Source organism: Zalophus californianus, chromosome 13 (genome assembly GCF_009762305.2).
Source record: "Zalophus californianus isolate mZalCal1 chromosome 13, mZalCal1.pri.v2, whole genome shotgun sequence".
In the NCBI taxonomy this organism is placed as follows: Eukaryota; Metazoa; Chordata; class Mammalia; order Carnivora; family Otariidae; genus Zalophus; species Zalophus californianus.
In genome coordinates, this window is record NC_045607.1 from 49,157,852 (window position 1) to 49,180,015 (window position 22,164).

General features: G+C 37.4%; 1 protein-coding gene across 4 annotated transcripts in view; it reads left to right on the forward strand.

The window, feature by feature from the left end:
• MLLT3 (MLLT3 super elongation complex subunit) overlaps positions 1 to 22,164 on the forward strand; it is a 286,189-nt gene that overhangs the window by 228,878 nt on the left and 35,147 nt on the right. The gene's annotated exons all lie outside the window — the stretch shown is intronic.

Below are 22,164 nucleotides of genomic sequence, written 5' to 3' on the forward strand. Positions count from 1 at the left end.
TTTAAAAACATCGTAGGAATTTTATTTTATTTCTTTTAAAAATTTTATTTATTTATTTGACAGGGAGATAGAGGGCACAAGTGGGCAGAGTGGCAGGCAGAGGGAGAGGGAGAAGCAGACTCCCCGCGGAGCAGGGAGCCTGATGCGGGGCTCGATCCCAGGACCCTGAGATCATGACCTGAGCCAAAGGCAGATGTTTAACCAACTGAGCCACCCAGGTGCTCCCATCATAGGAATTTTAAAGCAGAAAGAGACTTGAGAAATTTCCTTTAAGAACTTCGATTTTGCAGAGGAGAACTTGAAGCCAAGTTTCAAAACTTGCCCAAGACCATGGAGCTCTCATTGCTGGGGGGGGGGGGGGGGGGGGGAAGGGCCCTAACAGACAGGCCCCTAATGGGCAGACCATTATCACTTCCAATTCAAACAGTTTATAACCCCTCACATGTCCCTCGCTTCCTGTCCCAAACTATCCTCCACTTGATACCACCAAGTGGTTCCTAATGGGTTGTTTATGCTCATCAGGCGTATGGTTGGTGTCAGCTCTTGGCCCTGCATTTAAATCTGTGCCCTTCTGTTGAATGAATGAACCTCACATTTCATATCCCCAGCAGAATCCCACCTGAAATACCTGATGTCATATCTCAGTGAGGATATTGTTGAAGTCTCAGTGTATGTTAGATTAATTGGTGGATAAATCTGATAGACTTTGTGCCTGGTCATCCTGGATTATCTCCAGGAAATTAAAAACCAGCATAATCATGGCTTGCTGTATTTCAGGGGGGAAAATATCATTAGGCTAAACAGAAAATGACTCATTTAAGTATCTGGCAAATCAAAGGTCTTACTATTGTTTAATAATAAAAAATGGAAAGAGCATTCAAAACCTTATTACATTTGTGCTCAGTTCTTCATTTTTTATCAATGAAGCCTTTCCTTGGACAAGCTACTAGTATTCTTACAGATGAAACCTGAATCCTACTGCCACCTGCTTTCCAGTATCTTCAGTATCTGCCTCTGTGTCCTGTATTGCTGCCCTTAATCTCGCTACAAGTGTACTTATGGAGAACTTCCCTCCTACCAAACAGCCAGCCTCACACCTGTGCTCACCTGCCTCCAACTTTCTGATTAACCTCGATGCTCTTCAGACTGTAGGCCCTTCATTTCCTTCCCTTCATTGGCAGATATCTCAAAAGCTCCCATTCTCCAACCCATTGCGGTCTGGCTTGTGCTTTTGTAACCTCTTAGAAGTACCCCTGGAAAGGTCACTAATGTCTTCCAGATTCTTCTGTAGAAACTGTCTGGTAAGTATTGGGTTTGATCTTTCTGGCACCTTTGACTTGCTTTTCTGTTCTGTTCCTTGGCCCTGTTATACCCACCCTGATCTTCCTAAACATTCTCGGAGTTCCCTTTGCCACCTGAGCTTCCTCTACCACCCTGAAGTTTGCCACGGCCAGTCTCCTTTTCTGCTATAAATCTTTCTGTGCACAGTCATCTCTTACCAATGTACATTTTATATTTTCTTCTTCTGCCTCCCAGCTGTTCTCAGAAAGCTACCAATTTGAAACATCTGACCAACAGATACTTGAGGCGTTTTCTGAACTTATATATATTTCAGATGCTGCTTGTTGTTTATTCCATATCTATCCTACTTTTAATCTTACTAACAAAATTTTGATTTTGTTGGGGTGGTAGTAATGGTCAGAACATTTCCCCCAACCTTCCTTGGAGATAGATATGATCATATGACCAAGTCTGGCTAATGAGATTTACATAGAAGTTATTAGGTGGGAGTTACAGGAAAAGATCTTGAAAAGGAGCTGACTCAGCTGGCATGTACCATTTTGTCCTTTTCCCTTCTTCTACTTCTTGCCTGGAAATTGGATGTGATGGCTTGTATTCTAGCAGCCATATTGTGAAAAGCATATCCTAAGGATAAAGGAGCACAAACTACAAGAAAATACTGGATTTTTGATGACATCATGAAGCTGCCATATTGATTGTCTATCACAGTGGATTTCTCATTCAGTGAAAGTTTAGTTCATTTTTCAGATGTCTGTTATTTAACAGCTGAGTATATTTAGTCATTTCCACCTATTATCCCCAAACACCTGTGTCTCCTAATTAAATTTATATGTACTGCATCTATTTATTAACCCAAGTTAGAAATATCAGCTATTACTGAATATATTTTTTCAACAAACAGTTACTGAGTGCTTCTCATGTATTGTTGGCCCCTAGAAATAAAACAATGAATAAGACAGGCACAGAGCTTACCTTCTACTGAGATATCTAATTTTAGGTAATGATTGGCACTATGAAAATTATTTTTTTCCCCTTCAATCTCATTTCAGTAGGTTATAATGCCTTGTCAGGTTTGCTCTTAAAAGGTCTGTGAGTCTGTCCCTTCTCCTGCTGCTACTCCTCAGCTTCTCACCACCCAACTTGACTGAGGTTGGAGACTTTGGGTTAATCTTCCTGTTTTCTCTCTTTCCGTTCGTAGGCCCTTCTCTGCATAATGATCTGAAACACAGACAAATTCTGGAAGGAAATATGCAAAAGGATGTAAAATAACTAAAGTCGTGGTCTTTTTAAAAATATTATCTTTAATATTGCTGTTTTCATACAGCATTTCATTGTTTTCAAAACACTAGATCTCATATGGGCTAAATACCAAATTCTCTTTAGCATTGCCTTTTTCCAGCTTTTGTAATGTATTTTTGTAAGATTTTATTTATTTATTTGGGAGAGTGAGAGAGAACAAGCCAGGGGAAGGAACAGAGGGAGAGGGAGAAGCAGGCTCCATGCTGAGCAGGGAGCCTGATGTGGGGCTCGATCCCAGGACCCTGAGATCATATTCCTGAGCCAAAGGCAGGCAGATGCTTAACCAACTGAGCCACCCAGGCACCCATTTTTTTGGTAATATTTTTAATGGAGAATTTAAAATATACACAAATATGCAGAATAGTATAATGAGGCCGCCATTTTTCCATCACTCAGCTTCAGCAGTTATTAACTGAAGGCCAGTTTGTGTCAACTGTAGCACCATCGACCCTTCCCCATTATATTTTTAAATGAAATCCAAGATGTCATATTATTTCATTCATAGACATTTCAGTGTGAATCTCTAAAAGATAAGGATTTTTAAAAGGCAGAATTAAAATATTATCACATCTGAGCAAACTAATAATTCTTAGTATCAAATTTCTGGGCAAGTTTCCAATAGAATCAAAATGTCATAAATTTTGTTCTTACAGTTCATTTGAATCAGGATCCAAATAAGGTTCACATCTTGAAATGTATAAAAATGTCTTGTTAGTTTCTTTTAATCTATAGGTTCTCATCTCTCTTCATATAGAAGTTTTAAGGAAAGAAAACCACTAGGTTGTTTGTCTTACGGAGTTTCTTAGTTTAGATTGTGTTGACGGTATCTTTGTGGTATATTTTCTGTAAATTAGAAGCATGGTCAGATTTAGGTTAGGTTTTTGGTTTTATTTTTTATTTTTATTTTTTTTAAAGATTTTATTTTATTTATTTGACAGAGAGAGACACAGGGAGAGAGGGAACACAAGCAAGGGGAAGTGAGAGAGGGAGAAGCAGGCTTCCCGCAGAGCAGGGAGCCCGATGCGGGGCTCAATCCCAAGACCCTGGGATCATGACCTGAGCCGAAGGCAGACACTTAACGACTGAGCCACCCAGGTGCCCCAGGTTTTTGGTTTTAGTTTCCAGGTCAGACTATTTCCTGGGTAGAGTTGTGTACCTTCCATGAGGAGTCCTGATGAAAAGGTGATGTGTGAAGTGAGGTTAATCTTTTTTTGTGTGTGTGAGGTTAGCACCCGTTGGTGCTCAGTGCCTGTATGCATTGATTCATTAGGGGTTGCAAGTTGACAGTATTTTTATTCCATCATTCTTCATTTATCAGCCAGAATTCACCTGTAAAGAGCAACTCTCCACCTTCTCCCTTTTGTGTAACCACCAGTACAGTTTGTACATGAAAAGTAAAACATTGATTTTTTTTGCCTAACCAGTTTTCAAAAGAATGGGTTTGGTTCCATAGTATCCTTCAAGAATGTCTCTCTCTCTCTTTTTTTTTTTTTTTGAAGTATCACTTTTAAGAACTCTTCAATATGACCTTTCCAACCTCAGCTTTCTTTGCTCCCCTTATATGTTAGTGATCCTAAAATATTAGCAATCTTCAGTTCTTACATTATTCCCTGCTATTTTATGCCCTAGTGAAATACCCTTGGTCTTTTATGACCTGGTTAATATTCACCTTTTCTTTGAAGCATTTCTAAATTACTTGCCCCGCCTAAATTCATCCCTCTCTCCTTGGTGCTCCCTCCATTAAGAATATGTATGCTTTGACAATAGTTGTTATTCTCTCATATTAAAGTGCTTTTCTCCCAATCAGTGTAATATTTTGAGGACAGATACTGCCTCTCAATTATCTGATTTCTCAGCTCTTTGTACTGTGCCTAGCACTTGGTTCTCAACAAATGTTGAGTCACAGTGCAAAGATTTATTTATACTTATGTATATGTATGTGTTTACAGTAAAGACTCCTCTTAACTAATTTATGTATTTATAGTTAGAGAGTCTTAAATACATCCAAATGATCTGGAAATATGATTTTTTTTGGCCCCTCTCCTTGATCGAGGTGCAGTAAACAGGCCACAGTGAGTGGGAGAGTTCACTATGAAGACAGGTCTCGGCCCTCCCAGAGGCACACAGTTCAGGGTGTAAGCACCCCTCTACAAATAAGTCCATAAAACAGAATCCTGGGATAAATTGGAGGCCACAGAGAGCAAGTTGTATAAATTAGATTGCACTTTACGTGTCTTTGTGTTGGAGATATAAGCTAGCCAAGGAGTGTGGAGCTCTTGAAAACTCCCATAAAATGACCTGAGATTTTTTTTTTTTCAACTGATCCTAACAATGAAGAGTATTAAACCACAAACATAACAAAAGAAGGCAAGGACCACAAATTAATCTTTTATTGAGACAGCAGAGGGATGTCAGAGTTTAAAATCCCAAAACATTTGCTTCTGTATTTTAAAAAAGCAAATAGTTTTCAGAGAAATCTCAATAACAGGATGTTGAAGTGAAAGAAATTTCTGCCTCCCAGTTTCCTATAGGGACTGTGCAGGGGCATGATAACATGAAAGTTATACGACCACCTTGTTTTTGCTGTCTTTGTGATCATGAAATATGATTATATTCCCTCTAATGTTTGTATGTACTCTTGAAATTATTGAAACTGGTAAAATAACACTTGTATACTATAAAAAAGGAACTATTTTTCCCCCTTCTGTTTTCTCAGGTTGCATAATTATCATGACAGATTAGCTTTAAATTAATAACCTTAATTTGGTTGTTAAGTATTTATTAAACCATCACATTTGAGTATGTGCAACTATGCAATTAAATGTTTATTGTATATGTGGGAGAATGCAAAATACAAAAGATTTATGTTCCTAACCACAAGGGGCAAGCATTGTAAAAAAAACCAAACAGTTGTATTCAACAATAACACTTAGGCAGAGAGAAAAAAGAGGTGGGGGATACATTTAGTTTCCCTAAAGAATTAGCATCTTAGTTCTCAAATATATATTTAATTATACTCATTGAAGACTGTTAGCATTTCTAAGGGTGGTTTAAGAGTCATGATTACACTATAAAACTAAAATTATAACCACATATAATTTGTCACTGTGGGAGGTTGAATTTATTAAGAGAAAAAAATGAATTAAAGACGGCAGTCATGATTTTGGAAAGAAAATGTTATCACAGCCAACTTATGTTAAGGAAATACATTGCCACAGTGCATGTACCTTGAAACCTTATTAAGGTATCATAAAATTTATATATTGATGGATTCCCTCCTGTCTTCAGTTCTGGGGATTCCCTAAATGGAATGTGCATGCTGGTGCATCCTCAGCAGTTACCCTTCTACCCAGCCCTTACGGGACCATGCACGGACTGTACCCGAAGGACGCTCAGCTAATGGGCCTGCCCTGGTAACACTGCTCACCATTCCCCTATGAAACTTGCTCAGTGTGCTCTTCACTGGTGGACACTTTCTTATACTGTGGACTTCTGCTCCCACAAGTTGAGTGGTACACTCACCAGGAAGCCAATGTAGTTATTCCTAAATATGTATGTCCATTCTACTTGTAATCACATTCATTAATTAAATGTTATGTAAACCAATAATGTCCACAAAAAGTAACTGGAAACTCAGCTGAAATCCGAAGGGAAGTCCCTTGAGAAAATGTGCTCTCAAAATAGGTGTAAAACACCAAGGGAAAAATCATAAGAATTTAGTAGGACTCTGCATTCTAACAGCTATGAAAGTTTCTGACTAATTGCTTATGTATAGATGGTGATCATAGATAATGCCTTGAGTGTGGTTTATGTGAGACTTTTTAGACTCTAGTCAAAACTCCTTGATCCGACATCAAAAGATGAGCTGATTAATGTGTATTTATAAACTTTAAGTAAAATATTTAAGGGGTGTGTGTATTTTTTTTTTTTTACTTGTTCTGGAATCTTCTCTCTGTCGGATGTTCACTAGCCAAAAATCTTGACTGCTCCTCACCTATGATTCTGGTACTTTTTTTCTTGATCCTTGAGTTAAAAATGAGCCTTACTCCAGAACAGCAATCTCTTACCTCTCCTTTCCCCCCCATTATTCCATTTTATGAATGATGATTTTATTCATATCTCACCTTGGATGCAGCATTTTCCAGATGAGTTTATAGGTTTGCTCAGGTTTGGTAGCATCCACACCCACCAACACTTCCCTGCAACCTTAGTATGCTCACGTACATGTCATGGACATAGGAATTGGCTTATAGACCATAGTGTGGTCCAGGAAAGCTGGTCGTCCATAGTTTGGTGAGGAACACAGACCCTGTATTTTTATAAACCAAGTAAAAAAAGTGTCTCAGAAAGAGTCTTAAGAGCTCCAATTCTGACAGTTGTACTCCCTTTGTGATCAGGGGCAAAATACCCATTTTGAATCTTGATTTTGTAATCTCTGAAATGTGAATAATATCTCCCCAAATTGTTGTGTGACTCAAATGAGTATCAAACAGTACCTGGCGTGTAGTTGGTAGTTGGTAAATGTTAAGAGAATCTGAATATTTCTAAACTTGCCCCCCGCACTTTTAATACAGTGGGGATCCTAGTAATGCCCACCTCACTGACTGTTAGGATTATATGGGTAAAGGACTTCCCAAATTTTAAAATCCTGCTCAAAAGATGTTGAGAAATGATTTTATGCTTAAAAATAATGGAAAACATGGTCTACACTAAGCATTTCATTCTTCTAGCTGATAGAGTTTATTCTGCTTTGATGTGAAATCGCTTTGTGTTCATTATGTGTTGGCTGGCTTTTGCCCAGTATGCTTCATCTTGTCTTCTGATTAAGATCATGAATTTTGAAGCCAAATACTGTGCACTCTCCCAAGAAGCCTATCTGTCCTGACCACAGGGTCAGAAGTTCCTGAAGTATAGGTATCAGTGGTTTTCCTTCACCTTGTTTACCTGCTGCTCAGCTGTCACTACTTTTGATGGCTTTTTAGCAGCCTAAATCCAATAAAAATGCAGCCTTGGCTAGCATGGCTTACTCCATCTTAGGGTGCATAACGTACAACGTAGGAAAGATTTATTTTGCTTTCATTGTGTGTGGTTGTGAACCGTGTCAGTAAGTCAAAGGAAAACCTTTTAATTGTTACAGAAAGGGCAGTTAAAAGGTGTTTAACCTAAATTTCTTTCCTGAATGCCAAATATCTTTCCAGGGGAGAAAGATGCCAAGTATTTTCTGATTAGTTCATTACAGAATAGTGAACACACAGCCAAGATCAAAAGGCAACATGGTTTTGCATTAGATTCATAGCTGCATGTTTTAAAGTAGCTTTAAAAGTTACCCTGTTAGTACCTTTTAAAGCTACCCATAAAATGCCACTTTACATCTGGCATCAGATCTATTAATTTGAGTATTATGAATATGTAGGAATATTTTTGAAAACTCCTGTGGTCTTGTAAAGCCTCCAGGCCCTTATTAGCGGAAAAATCTTGCCTTCTGCCAGGGCATGGAGCCAAGGTAAGATCTTTAAGTAGATAACATTTACCATTTGAAATAATAATAATGAAAGCGAAGTCCATGTGGAGCTTTCAAGTTGTTATCCATTTGAAATATCCAGTATGGAGTTGGAGTCCGAGGGAGAAGATTCAGCAGATGTCAGGCTTGTTTCGGCAGGATGCACTGCTTAACCACCTTCCCTCCAAAGTGTTTTATGCCCAGCATCCTGGGAAGGGCACTGACTAATTCATTTGATCCATCTGTTGCTCTGGGAGACACTATGGGTTGGTTCCTCCAACTATTAGCTTCACAGGTGGTGACCAATGAACTTGGGGAAGATTATGGCTTTTCATTACGCTTGTGGGACCTTTCTTTCATCTACCCTTCTCTCACATGGGTCACCTTGGACTTATCCCCCCAACCCCGCTGCCACAACCCCCCGTCACAAACTTCCCCCCCCCCCAAAAAAAACCCTCAGGACACAGCTTCTTTAAGTAGGCTTATTTTCAAAAAAATATTGAAATAGGTCAGGACTTTGTTTTTCTCTAGAACCCTTATTTTCCAAATTCTTTCTTGTATTTTCTATTACTCTATTTCTTATTTTCTTGTCTTTTCTGAGGAAGAATTTAAAAATACTTTCCATGGTTGTTACAGCTCTATCTTATAGCTAGTGCTGAACATGGTGTGAATGAAGATAATCTCCCCCACTAAGGTGATCTCTGGAGTGGTGGAGTAAGTTTACAACTAGTTCCATATTCTGAGTAGACCAGTTCTTCCCTCCAGGTTGTAGAGTTACACTCCTAAACAGAGAGCTGGCATCCTCTTTGCAGATCCCCAGTTTTCCTGTTAGGGGTATTGAGTTAAGTTATTACCGTTTGGTTTCCCCTTCTTACCCACTCTCTCATCGCCCCCCCTTCCCCATTAGGCCTTTGTGGGACCCTTGAACTCAGGGCCAGGTCACCAATAGGCTCATTGTCTAGGTAGGAGGAACCATGGCTGGATTTCTTTCTTTCTTTCTTTCTTTTTTTTTTTTTTAGATTTTATTTATTTATTTGACAGGGAGAGAGACACAGTGAGAGAGGGAACACAAGCAGGGGGAGTGGGAGAGGGAGAAGCAGGCTTCCTGCGGAGCAGGGAGCCTGATGCGGGACTTGATCCCAGGACTCTGGGATCATGACCTGAGCTGAAGGCAGACGCTTAACGACTGAGCCACCCAGGTACCCCCCATAGCTGGATTTCTTAAAACTGCTCACCATCCTCTTGCTTGGCTTAGGTAGTGTTTTATTTTGCATTCAGGTGGGGAAGCGCTTCTCTCCTTCCCTGCCTCCACAAGTGGCATATACTTGAAACCTTGCTTCTGATTCTGGAAGAGGAGGTCCCTTCCCTCAACCCTACCCCCTGCCTGCTTTGGGTGGGGGGCGTATCCCCTCTGTTTGGGCTCTCAGCCTGCAACCAGAAGCCTATGTGGGAATCAATCAAGCCTGCCCCTTGTGGAGGAGTTAGTAGAAATTATACAAACTCTGTATGAGTCATTTTCTTCATCTGGAAAGAAGCACTGAATGAATTTGATAGAGTTGTTGTAAAGGACAATTAAAACGACTACAAATCTTTTTCCGATGTGAAACTTTGTGGGAATAATAAGTCTTATAAATCAATGATGAAACGCTTTCAAGTGAAGCATCAAAGAACCAGAACCAATTTATTATAATTGGTTTCAAATCGATGATGTCAGTTATAAGTATATCACGATTTAGGGTTTATCACTTGTTCTTGTTATGCTAATTTTCTGTGGTCCTAAAGTATATTTACCTGTTTCTGTTAGGTGATTGTTACTTAAAAAAAAAAAAGCATGACTAGTTATTACTAGGGCCAATAATGATTTTGTTTCTCTTTCAATTAGCATTACTTTTGCCAGGCAATTAAAAGTAGTTACGTCAGGTATCGGCCTCGGGATAAAAAAGGAGGTATTGCATATACATGCCGCCCTCAGTCACTGACCTTTTCCTAGCAAATAACCTACAACGTTCCACCCTCTGTGTAATTATGTGCTGGCAAAATGCTCAATTGCTCAATTTTTGACCATTTTCACTGCCCCTCCCCCACACAGGCAGAATTATATCATTGAATAACTTTGAAATTAAGAGGCAATCTTTATAGCAAGTCTGCTGAAGATAATGTAATTCTACCATTAAAGACAGTGTTACAATGAGTAATAGGAGTATTTAGCCCTGGAAATAAAACAGTCAGCATGCGGTGATAAAGTGAGCACAGTCTCCCATGAGTAGTCCTGACACATCCTTAGATTCCCGAAACTGCAGATTGGCAAATCCCCCATTGTTTCCTAATGAAACTCTAGAGTTGAATTTGAAATATGCAGCTAAGGAGCATTTGAAAAGGATTGTGGCTATCACTAGGTTCCAATGGGTTTTTATACCTAAATAATCTAATTTTCTTATTATAAGGTTGACTAGAGAATAGAGTGATGACTCATCAGTCTTTTAATGAAACAGGAGGGAGGGGTAGAGGAGATATGAAAACCGGGTGATTTTTCAGGTAGGTGGATTTGTGTGGCCTGAACAAGTGTATTTAAAGAGTTCGTGTCAGCCTGTAAAGAGATTTACAGAGCTTTTTGCATTTTTCATGTCTTATTTGTTATTTCTATAGTGAGTTTTGTAAAGATGGAAGTCATGCTCACCAGTGACTCAAAGATGGGAGGGATAGCGTATTACATATTATCCCAGAATTATGATTAAATATTCTTAAGCAAGTAGAAAGCTGGACTAAAATGCAAGAAAGTGAAATTTAACAAAGATAAATAAAAGTTCCTTCTTTGAAAATCAAGTAATTGTTTTGATTAGTAAAAGATAAGGGCAGATCAGCCTTAGAGACAGTTTTTATGGGAGAGAAAAGTCTTGGGAACTTTTAGTGGATCATCAGTGTTATAGAACTAGTTTAATCTGAGACTGTAGTAATAGAAAAATTGTATTATATTATCATATACTATAGTATATAGTATACTGCATTATGTTTATATAGTTACATATTATATATTTATGTTATACAATTTATATAATATGTACTATATTATAAATAGCAGAATAGAATAGTATAATAGATTGTAGTAAAATCTTAGTTTTCCCAAACTTGTGTAATTTCTGGTTATTCATTGGACATCGATCACACACTTGTGTTCCTTTGATTAACTTCAACTTCAGAGAATGACATTTGATAGGGATAAAGAATTTTTTTATTTTACCCTACCTTATTTTAGGAAAAATAGTGTGGAGTAGCCTACAGAAATAATGCTTATATGCAACGGCATATGATTAAGTTTTTTTTTTAAATTTTTTATTGTTATGTTCATCACCATACATCATTAGTTTTTGATGTAGTGTTCCATGATTCCTTGTTTGTGCATAACACCCAGTGCTCCATGCAGTACATGCCCTCTTTAATACCCATCACCAGGCTAACCCATCCCCCCACCCCCTCCCCTCTAGAACCCTCAGTTTGTTTTTCAGAGTCCATCATCTCTCATGGTTCCTCTCCTCCTCCGACTTACTCCCCTTCATTCTTCCCCTCCTGCTATCTTCTTCTTTTTCTTTTTTCTTAACATATATTGCATTATTTGTTTCAGAAGTACAGATCTGTGCTTCAACAGTCTTGCACAATTCACAGCGCTCACCATAGCACATACCCTCCCCAGTGTCTATCACCCAGCCACCCCCTCCCTCCCACCCCCCAGCATATGATTAAGTTTTAAAGAGGTAGACGTGGAAAGTGGGTCGGGACAGAGAAGCATAGGATCCTTTTCGTAAGCTGGAATATTTTCTTGTGAAAATGTTAAATAAATAAATAGATGGATGGATAGATGGAATGGGACAATTATTCCATGTGTTGTGAGCTGCTCTTGGATTCGTATAGGCTCACAATATGCTGCTCCTGAGCTCTAGTGTGATGTCTTTGATTCCATGCCTTAACCGTAACAATTTCCTCATACTGTCCACCCTCCCTGCAAAATAAACATGGGCAGAATCAATGTAACTCCTTTCATGTATAGTCTCTCTCATTTACCACTTACATTAGTCCTGTTTGTAGAAACCAATTCTGCTTTGTTTTCTTCTTTTTTGTACCATTTTCCCCTTTTCTAGTAATTACCTAGCATTTTCTATGCAGAGATGATCAGTCATCTAGATGTGATTTTATTACTACAAAATGATTCACCAATATCATTTGGCTTGCCTTTTACAAAATCTTCTACCCAGTTCACTGGGAGAGTTGCTAGGGCCAACCAAGCAATACATTGTCATCACTTAGCAAACCATTGTCCAAAGTCGTCATCATGGAAACTGTTCGATCTTGACCTGATGATAGTTATATGGGTGTCTACATATGTAAAAATTAAACGGGCTGTACACCTAGATTTGTGGACTTTACTGCACATAAGTTACACCTCAATTTAACCTATGTAATATTTAATTTGTCCTCCTATTATAGGAAGGAAATGATTTCTCTGACCGTAAATTCCTACTGCTAACCTTGATTTTAAATCTTTGAATAGTAGCAGCCAATTCGCTAGAGTTCTTCATAAATGTGAAATTTTGAAGCAAAAGGCAGTTAAATGTTAAACCGTAAATTAGACTGTAAAGCCTCTGGGCAGGAATCATAGCTCAACGTTGTTTCCCCAGGGTGCTAACACTTTTCCAGACACATAGTAGCCATGAAAGAGCAAGTCAATAAAAGACATCTTTCATATGGACAAAATTTGCTGATATGTTTTACATGAAGGAATTCATTTATGATTATTTTGGGATCAATATTTTGATCTGTGTATACTTGTATCGCTATTTTTATTTTACCTTAATACTAGATTTTTTTTTCCAGTAAGTAGAAGTTAGACTGTGTAACAAGGTTTTAAGTTGTGTTTTCAAAGCCCTATCTATATTTACAACTGTGGAGAAAGATTAATACCCTACTTTTTTTTTTTTTTTTTCTTGAGTAGGCTTCACGTCCAGCGTGGAGCCAATCCAGGGCTTGAACTCACAACCCTGAGATCAAGACCTGAGCTGAGATCAAGAGTATGACGCTTAACTGACTGAGCCACCCAGGTGCCCCAGTACCCTACTTTTTAGTTCTCTATTTAAACTTGCCACCTTTTACCTCCAAATATCTCAACATATTTATCTAATTTTTATTCTTCTTAATGTAACACTATCAAATCTACTACTGTTTACTTTGGCTAATGTGTCACATTTTATCTGTAGTTTGTTAGAAAGGTTACTGCCAAACTTACCATTAAATTCTTCTGGTTGAGTCTCATAACATTTCCATTTTAGGAGCTTCCATAATAATCTGATGGGCTGAATATCCCCAAAGTATATATAATTTAATTATGTCAGTCTTTAAAAACATAGGGTTTGAATCTAATTGCCATACTGGACAAAGTAAGAAAAGGAAAAATAATTGAATGAGCAATTGCCAGGAAATATTTAGTTTAGTGTAGTTTTCTAAAAACAACTTTATATAATTCACATATGTGCAGTTCACCCATTTGAAGTGTACAATTCATTGGTTTTCATTGTATTCACAGAGCTGTGCAACCATCATTACCACAATCAATTTTTGAACATTTTCATTGCCCCTTCCCCACCTCAAAACTCCGTACTGTTTAGCCATCATCTGTCTCCCAGATTCTCTCTTGTTCCCTAGCCATCTACTCATCACTTTTTGTCTAGAGATTTGCCAATTCTGGACAATTCATATCAATGGGATCATATTACACACTGTCTATTGTGATTAGCTTCTTTTACTCAGTGTGGTGTTTTTAAGGTTCATCTGTTTTGTAGCATGTAGCAGAATTTCATTCTTTTTTATGGCCAAATAATATTCCCTTACTTGGATATACCACAATTTGCTTCCCTGTTGATGAGTTAATGGAGATTTGAATTGTTTTAACTTTTTGGCTATGGTGAATAATGCTACTAGTTTTACATAATGAGTTTTTGATAAAATGTTACCTTCTTATTGGCATAATTTGTCTATTTCTTTTTAACTCTGAGCATCTTGAGAAAGTTTAGAGAATTTTGATAGATGTTGAGAGAGATGGGTTATTTTTCTCTCCAGTGGAATGCCCCCTTGGGTCATTTAGTTAGGTATCCTCAGTACAAAAAAACAAAATAAACTATATGCCCCCACCCACATCTTTATTACTGGTGGGGAGAATTCTTGTATTGTTATGCAACTATATAAAAATATGGAAATTATTAAGATTTGCAATTTGTTTTTGATAATTATTATCATTGCCCTTTAATGGGAGATTCTTTTGAGGGAAAACAGGTTCATTTAAAAAAAATTCTATTATCTTCTTTGTAAACCTTTGATTTTTCTTTTTAGCTGACCAGTTTGTTGTTAATTAGAATAAGTATTCAAAAGAGAGAGTCAAGTACAAGTTTTCTAATTCATTCAGCAGTACTTGATTTTTTTGTTTTGAAGTTTACACAAGGATCAATTTGGTTAAAGATTCTAGTTTGGAACGTTTCGTCTAGGTGAGAATGAAAACACTGAATCTTCACAGATGTCAGTTTGAACTTAAAACACATGTACTTATTTTACGTGGCTAGATAATATTTTGGGCAATTATGATGTTACCCTCCCATCCCCCCACGAGCTGGTCCTGTGTTTCTGTTTACAGAACTTGAACTTCCAGATATCTAAAATTTACCCATTTTAAATACTTGGTCTTTCAAAAACAGTTAACGAATTGCTTTGCTAAATGAGTGACCTTTGGATAGCCTTCCTGTAGGGGTTTGCAGTGGCTTTGGAATTCTAAGTTTGTAACTTTTTCCAACTGCCTTTTTCAAGATGTTGCTGTGTCAGAAGGACTGCTGTTTATCTGGTAAAGAGTAATTTATTGATGAGAACTTTATTTGTACACATTCAACAGTATAATTGGCATGAAAACTCACTCTTCAGGATAATATGTCACAGTTATGACTCTCACAACAACTCTGAGAAGCTTGGACAACAAGGTCAGAACATTGCTCTTTCATGGGATAAAATTGTTTAGTTGCCATCAGAGTGTCTTAAAGGAGTTGAAAACCACATAGCTAGCAAATGAGGTCATTAAGCTTTTTTTTTCTTCTTTTGCAAAAAAACAAAGAATGTTGTTTGTACAAACAGGAATGGACCAGGAGAAATGATACGGTAAATTAAATCAGAGAAATTTGGTTTAACCCACTATGAGCAAGAAGTTGTGCTAAGTACCCCATAGGGTAGAAATCCGCAAACTTCAAAGCCCTTGGACCAAATGTGGTGTGCTGCTTGTTTTTGTAAATAAAGTTTTATTGGAACAAAGCCATGCCCATTTGTTTACATATTGTCCATGGCTGTTTTCAAGCTACAGGGTCAAAGTTGAGTAGTTCTAACAGAGACTGTACAACTTGTGAAGTCTAAAATGTTTACTGTTGGTTTAGTAATAGGTTGAGAAAGGTTTCCAACTCTCTCTATAGAGGGTGCAAAGTAAGTAAAATGTACTTTCTTTCCTCATCTTTGTCCTTAGTGGGATTGCAGAGGGAAATGTTTAATGCACGTATTCAAATAACTCCTACACAAAGCAAAATACAGAATAGTAGAGAATTATCTGTGATGAAAAGGACTGACAGACATCTTAATATATTAAGGCCCTAAGAAGCAGAATTTGTACATTGGAGAGTAATGGATATCAGGATAGAACAGCAATAGATGGCCTAAATTCATTATCTAGGTTCAGTTCAGGACAGTTTGGAATTTTACATGTATATCCAGAAAATAGCATGCCTGTTACCATAGGAGCAGAGTGGCCAGTACTAATAGCCATAGAAGGCAGTTGACATTTCTTACTGGGAACTCTCTGAGGTCTGGAATATTTGATGTGGTCGTATATTCTCTTGGCTGTATCATTTCAGCACATCTTTAGAATAGAAGCTTGGGGCATCCATGGAATGGAGTCTGTCACCTCCAGTGATGACTGTGGCAGCTGTGCGCTTCTATTAATAGGCTTTGTTCACTCCTACAAGGTTCAGTAGTCCAGTGATTGGGCCTCCAAACAAATCTTGATGACAGCAACCAGACCAAGTCCTTCTAGGTCTTTCTTTGGCAAAGCTATAGCCAAGAAAAAGAAAACCACACCCATTTCAGAGGCTAACTTGTCAGACTTTGGGTTTATTGGCTTCTAAGGGGGTAGGCCTGGGACTACTGACCAGAGAGGGATTTGAATGATCCTTCTCCCCACTCTTTGTGCCTTGGAAATTCTTCTCTAAATATTGTATTGTGTCACTTCAGGCCCAGAACAGGCTTTCTCTAAATGTAAACCAACTGATAATACCTCTCTTGTATTCACCAATTCTAACCACAAACTCTGATTTCAGAGAAAATTATGTAAACTACGTGTCTTCACATGGTGCTTTTTGGATGCTGTTCACCAAACGGCATGTGTCTGTACTTGTTCTGATATGGAATGCAGAAATGGCAGTACCAACTGGAAGTGGGAATTTGGTTTCAACCAAAGGGACTGCAGCGGTGCCTTATGAGAACTAAAGTGGAATTATAGGCCAGATCACGGAAGTGAGAGATTGGATGCAAATATCTCAGAAGGCAGAGGTTCTAGTTTCCTCTGAAATGTATCCTTGTGTGAATACCAGAGAGCGATCATTGAAATGCATTTTGTTAGACCAAAAGTGTCATTTCATGGTGATCTCAGAATTAGAACTTTATTAAAATGGAATACTGTGCCTGTCATGGTATATGATTATATGAAACCCCTATAGGCGACTGTAAGAAAACACTAGCCTAGAGTAGTGGTTCTCAACCTGGGGTGATTTTGCCTGCCCCCCCGCCCCGGTATTTAGCATTGTCTGGAGACCTTTTTTTTAATTGTCATGACCTAGGCACGTATGTGTGTGTGTATGGTGGGCGGGGGGGGGGGGGGGGGGCGCATTGGCATCTACTGGATAGAAGCCAGAGATGCCACTAAGCATCCTACAATGCACGGGACATTCCTCACAATAAAGAATTTTCCAGTCCAAAATGTCAATCGTTGAGAAACTTTGGACATTGAACAAAAATTCTTAGCTGAGATTACAGCTTATTAGGGCCAATTATTAAACTTTTCTGAATTCCTCTTGGACATAAAAAGGGAGTATTTCTTACTGCTTTAGGACGGTCTCAAGCCAAGAAAATATATTTTATTTCTTGCTTATATTTCAAACATTATGTTTTAAAATTTTTTTTAAAGTACAGTATAGGTTTATAAAAAAATAATAAAACAGCATGATCCCACTACTTATTTGTACATTTCCTTCAAGATTAGAAATATCATGGAACAGAATGGTTTATCCATCAGAATATCCTCTGTAGAGAAACCAGCTGAAAGAGAATGGAATTTTTTTCTGGGCGTTCTTCCTGCTTGTATTATCTGTTCCTAGCTCCTTCTTTTTCAAATAATACTGCTGTATTATTTGAAAAAGATATTTCAGATGTATATTATACTACTAAACACAAAGTTTAGGGTCAGTTTGTCAGGAAGTGATTAGACCATAAATACCTGAGTTGAATTCCCAACATCAGGAATTCTCATTGATATTTAAGTAGAGTGAGAAAAAAGTCTTGTGAGATTTTATTATTTTTTGTATGTTTGTGCTAAATAATTTAGAGGTTTTTATTTCATACCTTTATTAATGGTAGGTTTCATTAATAAATAAAAGTATTTTCTAACTTTCCAGTCTGAACCTAGACGTAACTTGTTATTTTCCAGATGAATGTTTAGTTGATTATGAGATCTATAAAAGCAAGGGAGAGGAACAGACCAGATATTCTAGACCACCATACAATAGTATCCCTGAACTTCAAAAGCCCAGGAGGGAGCAGCTGGGGAGTGCTATATTTTCTGTACTCTTGGTGAGTTAAATTTGGTTTGGCAGAGAATTTTTAGGAGTAGATAAGGCTCTGTAAGTAAAGCTGCAGTTTTAGCCAAAGAAAACAGACTGTAGATTTGATGACTCTATTTGATTTATTAGTGCCATATGCAGGGCCTTTTGATCTTCAGGATTCAGTAAACTAACGAATTGATATTTATCAGAACTCCATCACATGGGAAGAAATCTTAATTTGCCTGTAGTGTTGATACTAATATAATTACCCAACACCTGCATCCTATTGATGATAATTGTGTTAGGTTATATTAAATTTTAATGATAGGTACAGATGAACATTAAAAACAAGTTTTGGGATAGCATTAACATTGGAAGTAATCTTATTTCTCAAGTATATCAAATTTGCTTACTTCAGTATATAACAGAACCTCTTATTAGGAGTGCAGGAACTGCATGTAGTGATTGTGATTTTTCAAACAAAGAAAGGGAAATAACTTGACATTGATGATACCACATGAACAGATGATCTATAATGCTATTTACAGTCTTAATTTGTCAGACAATGTAAAGAAGTTCCAATTAAGTTTGAGGTTTTACCCACTTCTGAATTTCCTTGTAGTACTTTTATAAGGTAGCAAAACCACAGGACAAATATCTCTTCCACTAACTCCTAAGACAAGTTAACATGTGACAGACATGTATATGTCTGTAAAATTGAGATGAAATGTCAGGAACAATATCATGGTATTAGTATTTTCTTTAAATAGATCTTTTTCTTGAGACTCTTGGGGTCCATGTTTTTGTGGGTGGAAAAGCTTATGGGTCTCAATCAGTGGGATGCCCTAAATGAGTCTTACTTTCTTTTTTCTGTGAATTCTTAATTCACAGAATTACCTAATCAGACAATTCTTGCCTGTAAATGATTTGTTCTTAGATTAACTATCAGTTTTTCATTCTCATCCTCGCTTATTCTGTTTGTGTAGAGGTCCTTTGTGCAGTGCTGTTATATCAAGCATTGAACTAAGCATTTTATCAGCTCCCTCCTCCAAGAGAAGTTTAAAGGGAAAAAAATTTTTTTGGATCGGTCTAGAAGAGATGGCCTTATTTCTTAAAGTGTCAGATATATTTCTGGGAATACTCTTATAGGGGGAGGGGTGAGCAAACCAAATAGACAAATACATGACTTTCCTCAGGCATTATACTTCTACAGTTGTTGTAATTGGTGATTAACAGTGGCTATTTATTCCATGCTCTATTCTCAATGCTTTACTTGCATTATCTACGTTCTCATCCTAACAATGTGAAGTAGTACATTAGTAGAACTACATTCCCTCTTTTTAAAGATGAAGAAACCAAGACCTGGAGAGATAATGTTACTTGCCTAAGGTCACTTGGCTAGAAAGTGGTGGAATCAGGATTCACACCAGGACTAATGTTTCTAGAACCTGACCCCAAATCATATTATTGTATTCTTTTCACCTTCACTCTAAACCCTTGAGTTTTAGAGTATTTGACATTCAGATGTAAGTGCAAAATTCATGTCAAAAGTAAGAGAATTATTTTAAAATTGTTGGCCATTAAAAAAATGAGATTTATTTATTTTTAGGGGGAGGAGCATATGCAAGTGGGGGGAGGGATAGAGGGAGAGAGAGAGTCTCAAGCAGACTCCCTGCTGAGCTAGGAGCCTGACGCCTGGCTGGATCTCACAACCCTGAGATCATGACCTGAGCTGAAACCAAGAGTCGGATGCTTAACCAACTGAGCGACCTAGGTGTTTGCCATTTTTTTAATAACTTTTTTTTTTTTAAGATTTATTCATCTACTTGAGAGAGAAGAGAGATCACGAGCAGGGGTGAAAGGTACAGGGAGAAGCAGGCTCCCCGCTGAACAGAGAGCCTAATATGGGACTTGATCTCAGGACTCTGGTATCATGACCTGAGCCGAAGGCAGATGCTCAACTGAAAGAGCCACCCAGGTGCCCCTGTTTGCCATTTTTTATAGCCTGTCCTTTTATCACAGAGTCAATAACTGTGTGTGACTTTCTGCATCTAACAACACATCTTACTATGTATGAATCTCCATACATGTGCATACATATAACACACGTGTATATACAAACATATGACATAGCAGTGTCATAGGTATAGCTCATAGCAGTGTCCAAATAATGCCCTCTGTGTTTCCTGTTTTTTCTTATTTACTGGAAAGTGTTACTGGAGCCCCAGTAATGAATAGGAGCTTAAAGTTCATGTTCCGTATTTCCACCTTTTGACCCTACCACCCTTTATTTGTGCAAGAAAATGTGATCCTCTGCAGTGACTTTGCCCTGTTTATGGAATAGGAGCGCATTACTGATAGGCCGGGCAAGTCTTACCGTTAAAATACTTGTGACACAAATAGATTTTGAATCTTCAAATGGTCATTCCTTTACTATGTGCTTCATAAAACTTCAGGCTGGAGCAGGGAGTGTACGCAGCTGACTTAAGTTGCTGAGTCACAGTTACTTTAGAGAAATGTTCCGAAATACTAAAGCAATGAGATTCAAGATCGGGTATACTGAGAGAGGGAGTTAAGTATTTGACATCTGATCTCTTTAGCAGAATGTATGCTTACCACACAGAGGGTAGTATCAGATGGAAGAAGCTAGTTTCTAAAACAGTTTGGGGTGGATGTTTGCTTCTGATTAGCCTGTGTGTGTGTGTTGGATGCATGAGCAATTGGGAAGTCATGACCATGTGTTTGCTGTCATTTAAACCGCCATTCTAATCTAAATATACATGTGGGTGCCTAAGGAGACTTCTTTCTTTTCAAGAGGATCATTCTTAACAGCTCTCAACTCCTTGCCGGCGCATGTGAACTTTGGGGCACTTCTGTTTTCCTGAGGGCTACTCTGTTTTCTTTTAAAAGAGGTGAGGATGATTTCTTTGCTTGCTGTATTTCTGATTTTTAAAGGCCAGCTGTATGTAAAGTTTATTTACCATGAGCAATCACTTCATAGGAAAGACAGCGTCTAGGATGTTCTACAAGGTAATAAAAGAGGGGGATAAGCATGAGGAGAGAAATAAAAGACACAGGGGGTTTCTTTTCATAGGAGAATTCAGGAAAAACTTAACTGATTTTAGATCACTAATTTGCATATAGCATGCACTAATCTAATTAAAAAAATAGAGAAGTTTATAAAATAGGTATGATTTTCTAATACGTCATCATATAATGGAACCCTCATGTGCGTTTTTTTTCCTTCAGAGTGATTTAAAGTAGAAAAAAAAAAAGATACCCTTCTCCCTTGACTTCAAAGCATTTACGTATATTTTATCTACCCGGGAATTATTAAAATACACATTAAAGAAGTTAGAAGTTACATAGAAGTTAGAAGTTTCTTCTGCTCATGATTATAATAGTATAGACTTCCTTTTATTTTCTTAATGAAGCTAAGGATTAGGCTTGTAAGTATTTTACTAATCTGGAATGAATCTTTTCATTCAGAAAAGAATTATACTGGTCTTTCATTTTTTCATAATTATATACCTTATTTTTGAAGAGCCATATAGCCAAATGTTTTTCTTTGCCCATTCACACATTTTTAGATATAAGAGCAAACAGTGTAAAATACAACTTATGAAAAAATAACACCCCTTGTCATCTAACTACTAGGGTATTTGATAAAAATTAGTTACCACTTAATTACACATGAAAATGTTTCCTTAATATTTTTTTGATAATCCTAGGGAGACTGTCTTATTTTTTTAAAAAATTATTGCTGTGTAAATTCTTAAACAAATACATGTATTTAACTTTTAATTTACTTAATAGTTATACTGCATGCCTGTTTGGAAGTTACCTTAACAGATTAACATATGTGACAAATGTAAACTAAGGTAAGTAGTAACAAAATTTAAAGAACGTAGTGTTTATTCAGAGTTAGGCAAATTTTCTACGCGGGCAATAAGGTCTACCATTTTTTTCCTAGAGAAATATGAGAGTTATGTAGTTTTATATTTGGAATATCATAACGCATGCACATTCATTGGCAGAAAGAGATTTTCCTGGAACTATATTCAGGAGAATTTACCATATGGGTCTCTAGATGTCCAAATAGTTAATGTTCTATGTAAGTGGGCAAAGTAATTTCATGTAAATACTAATCTCATAAATTAAAATTATTTTTTTCTG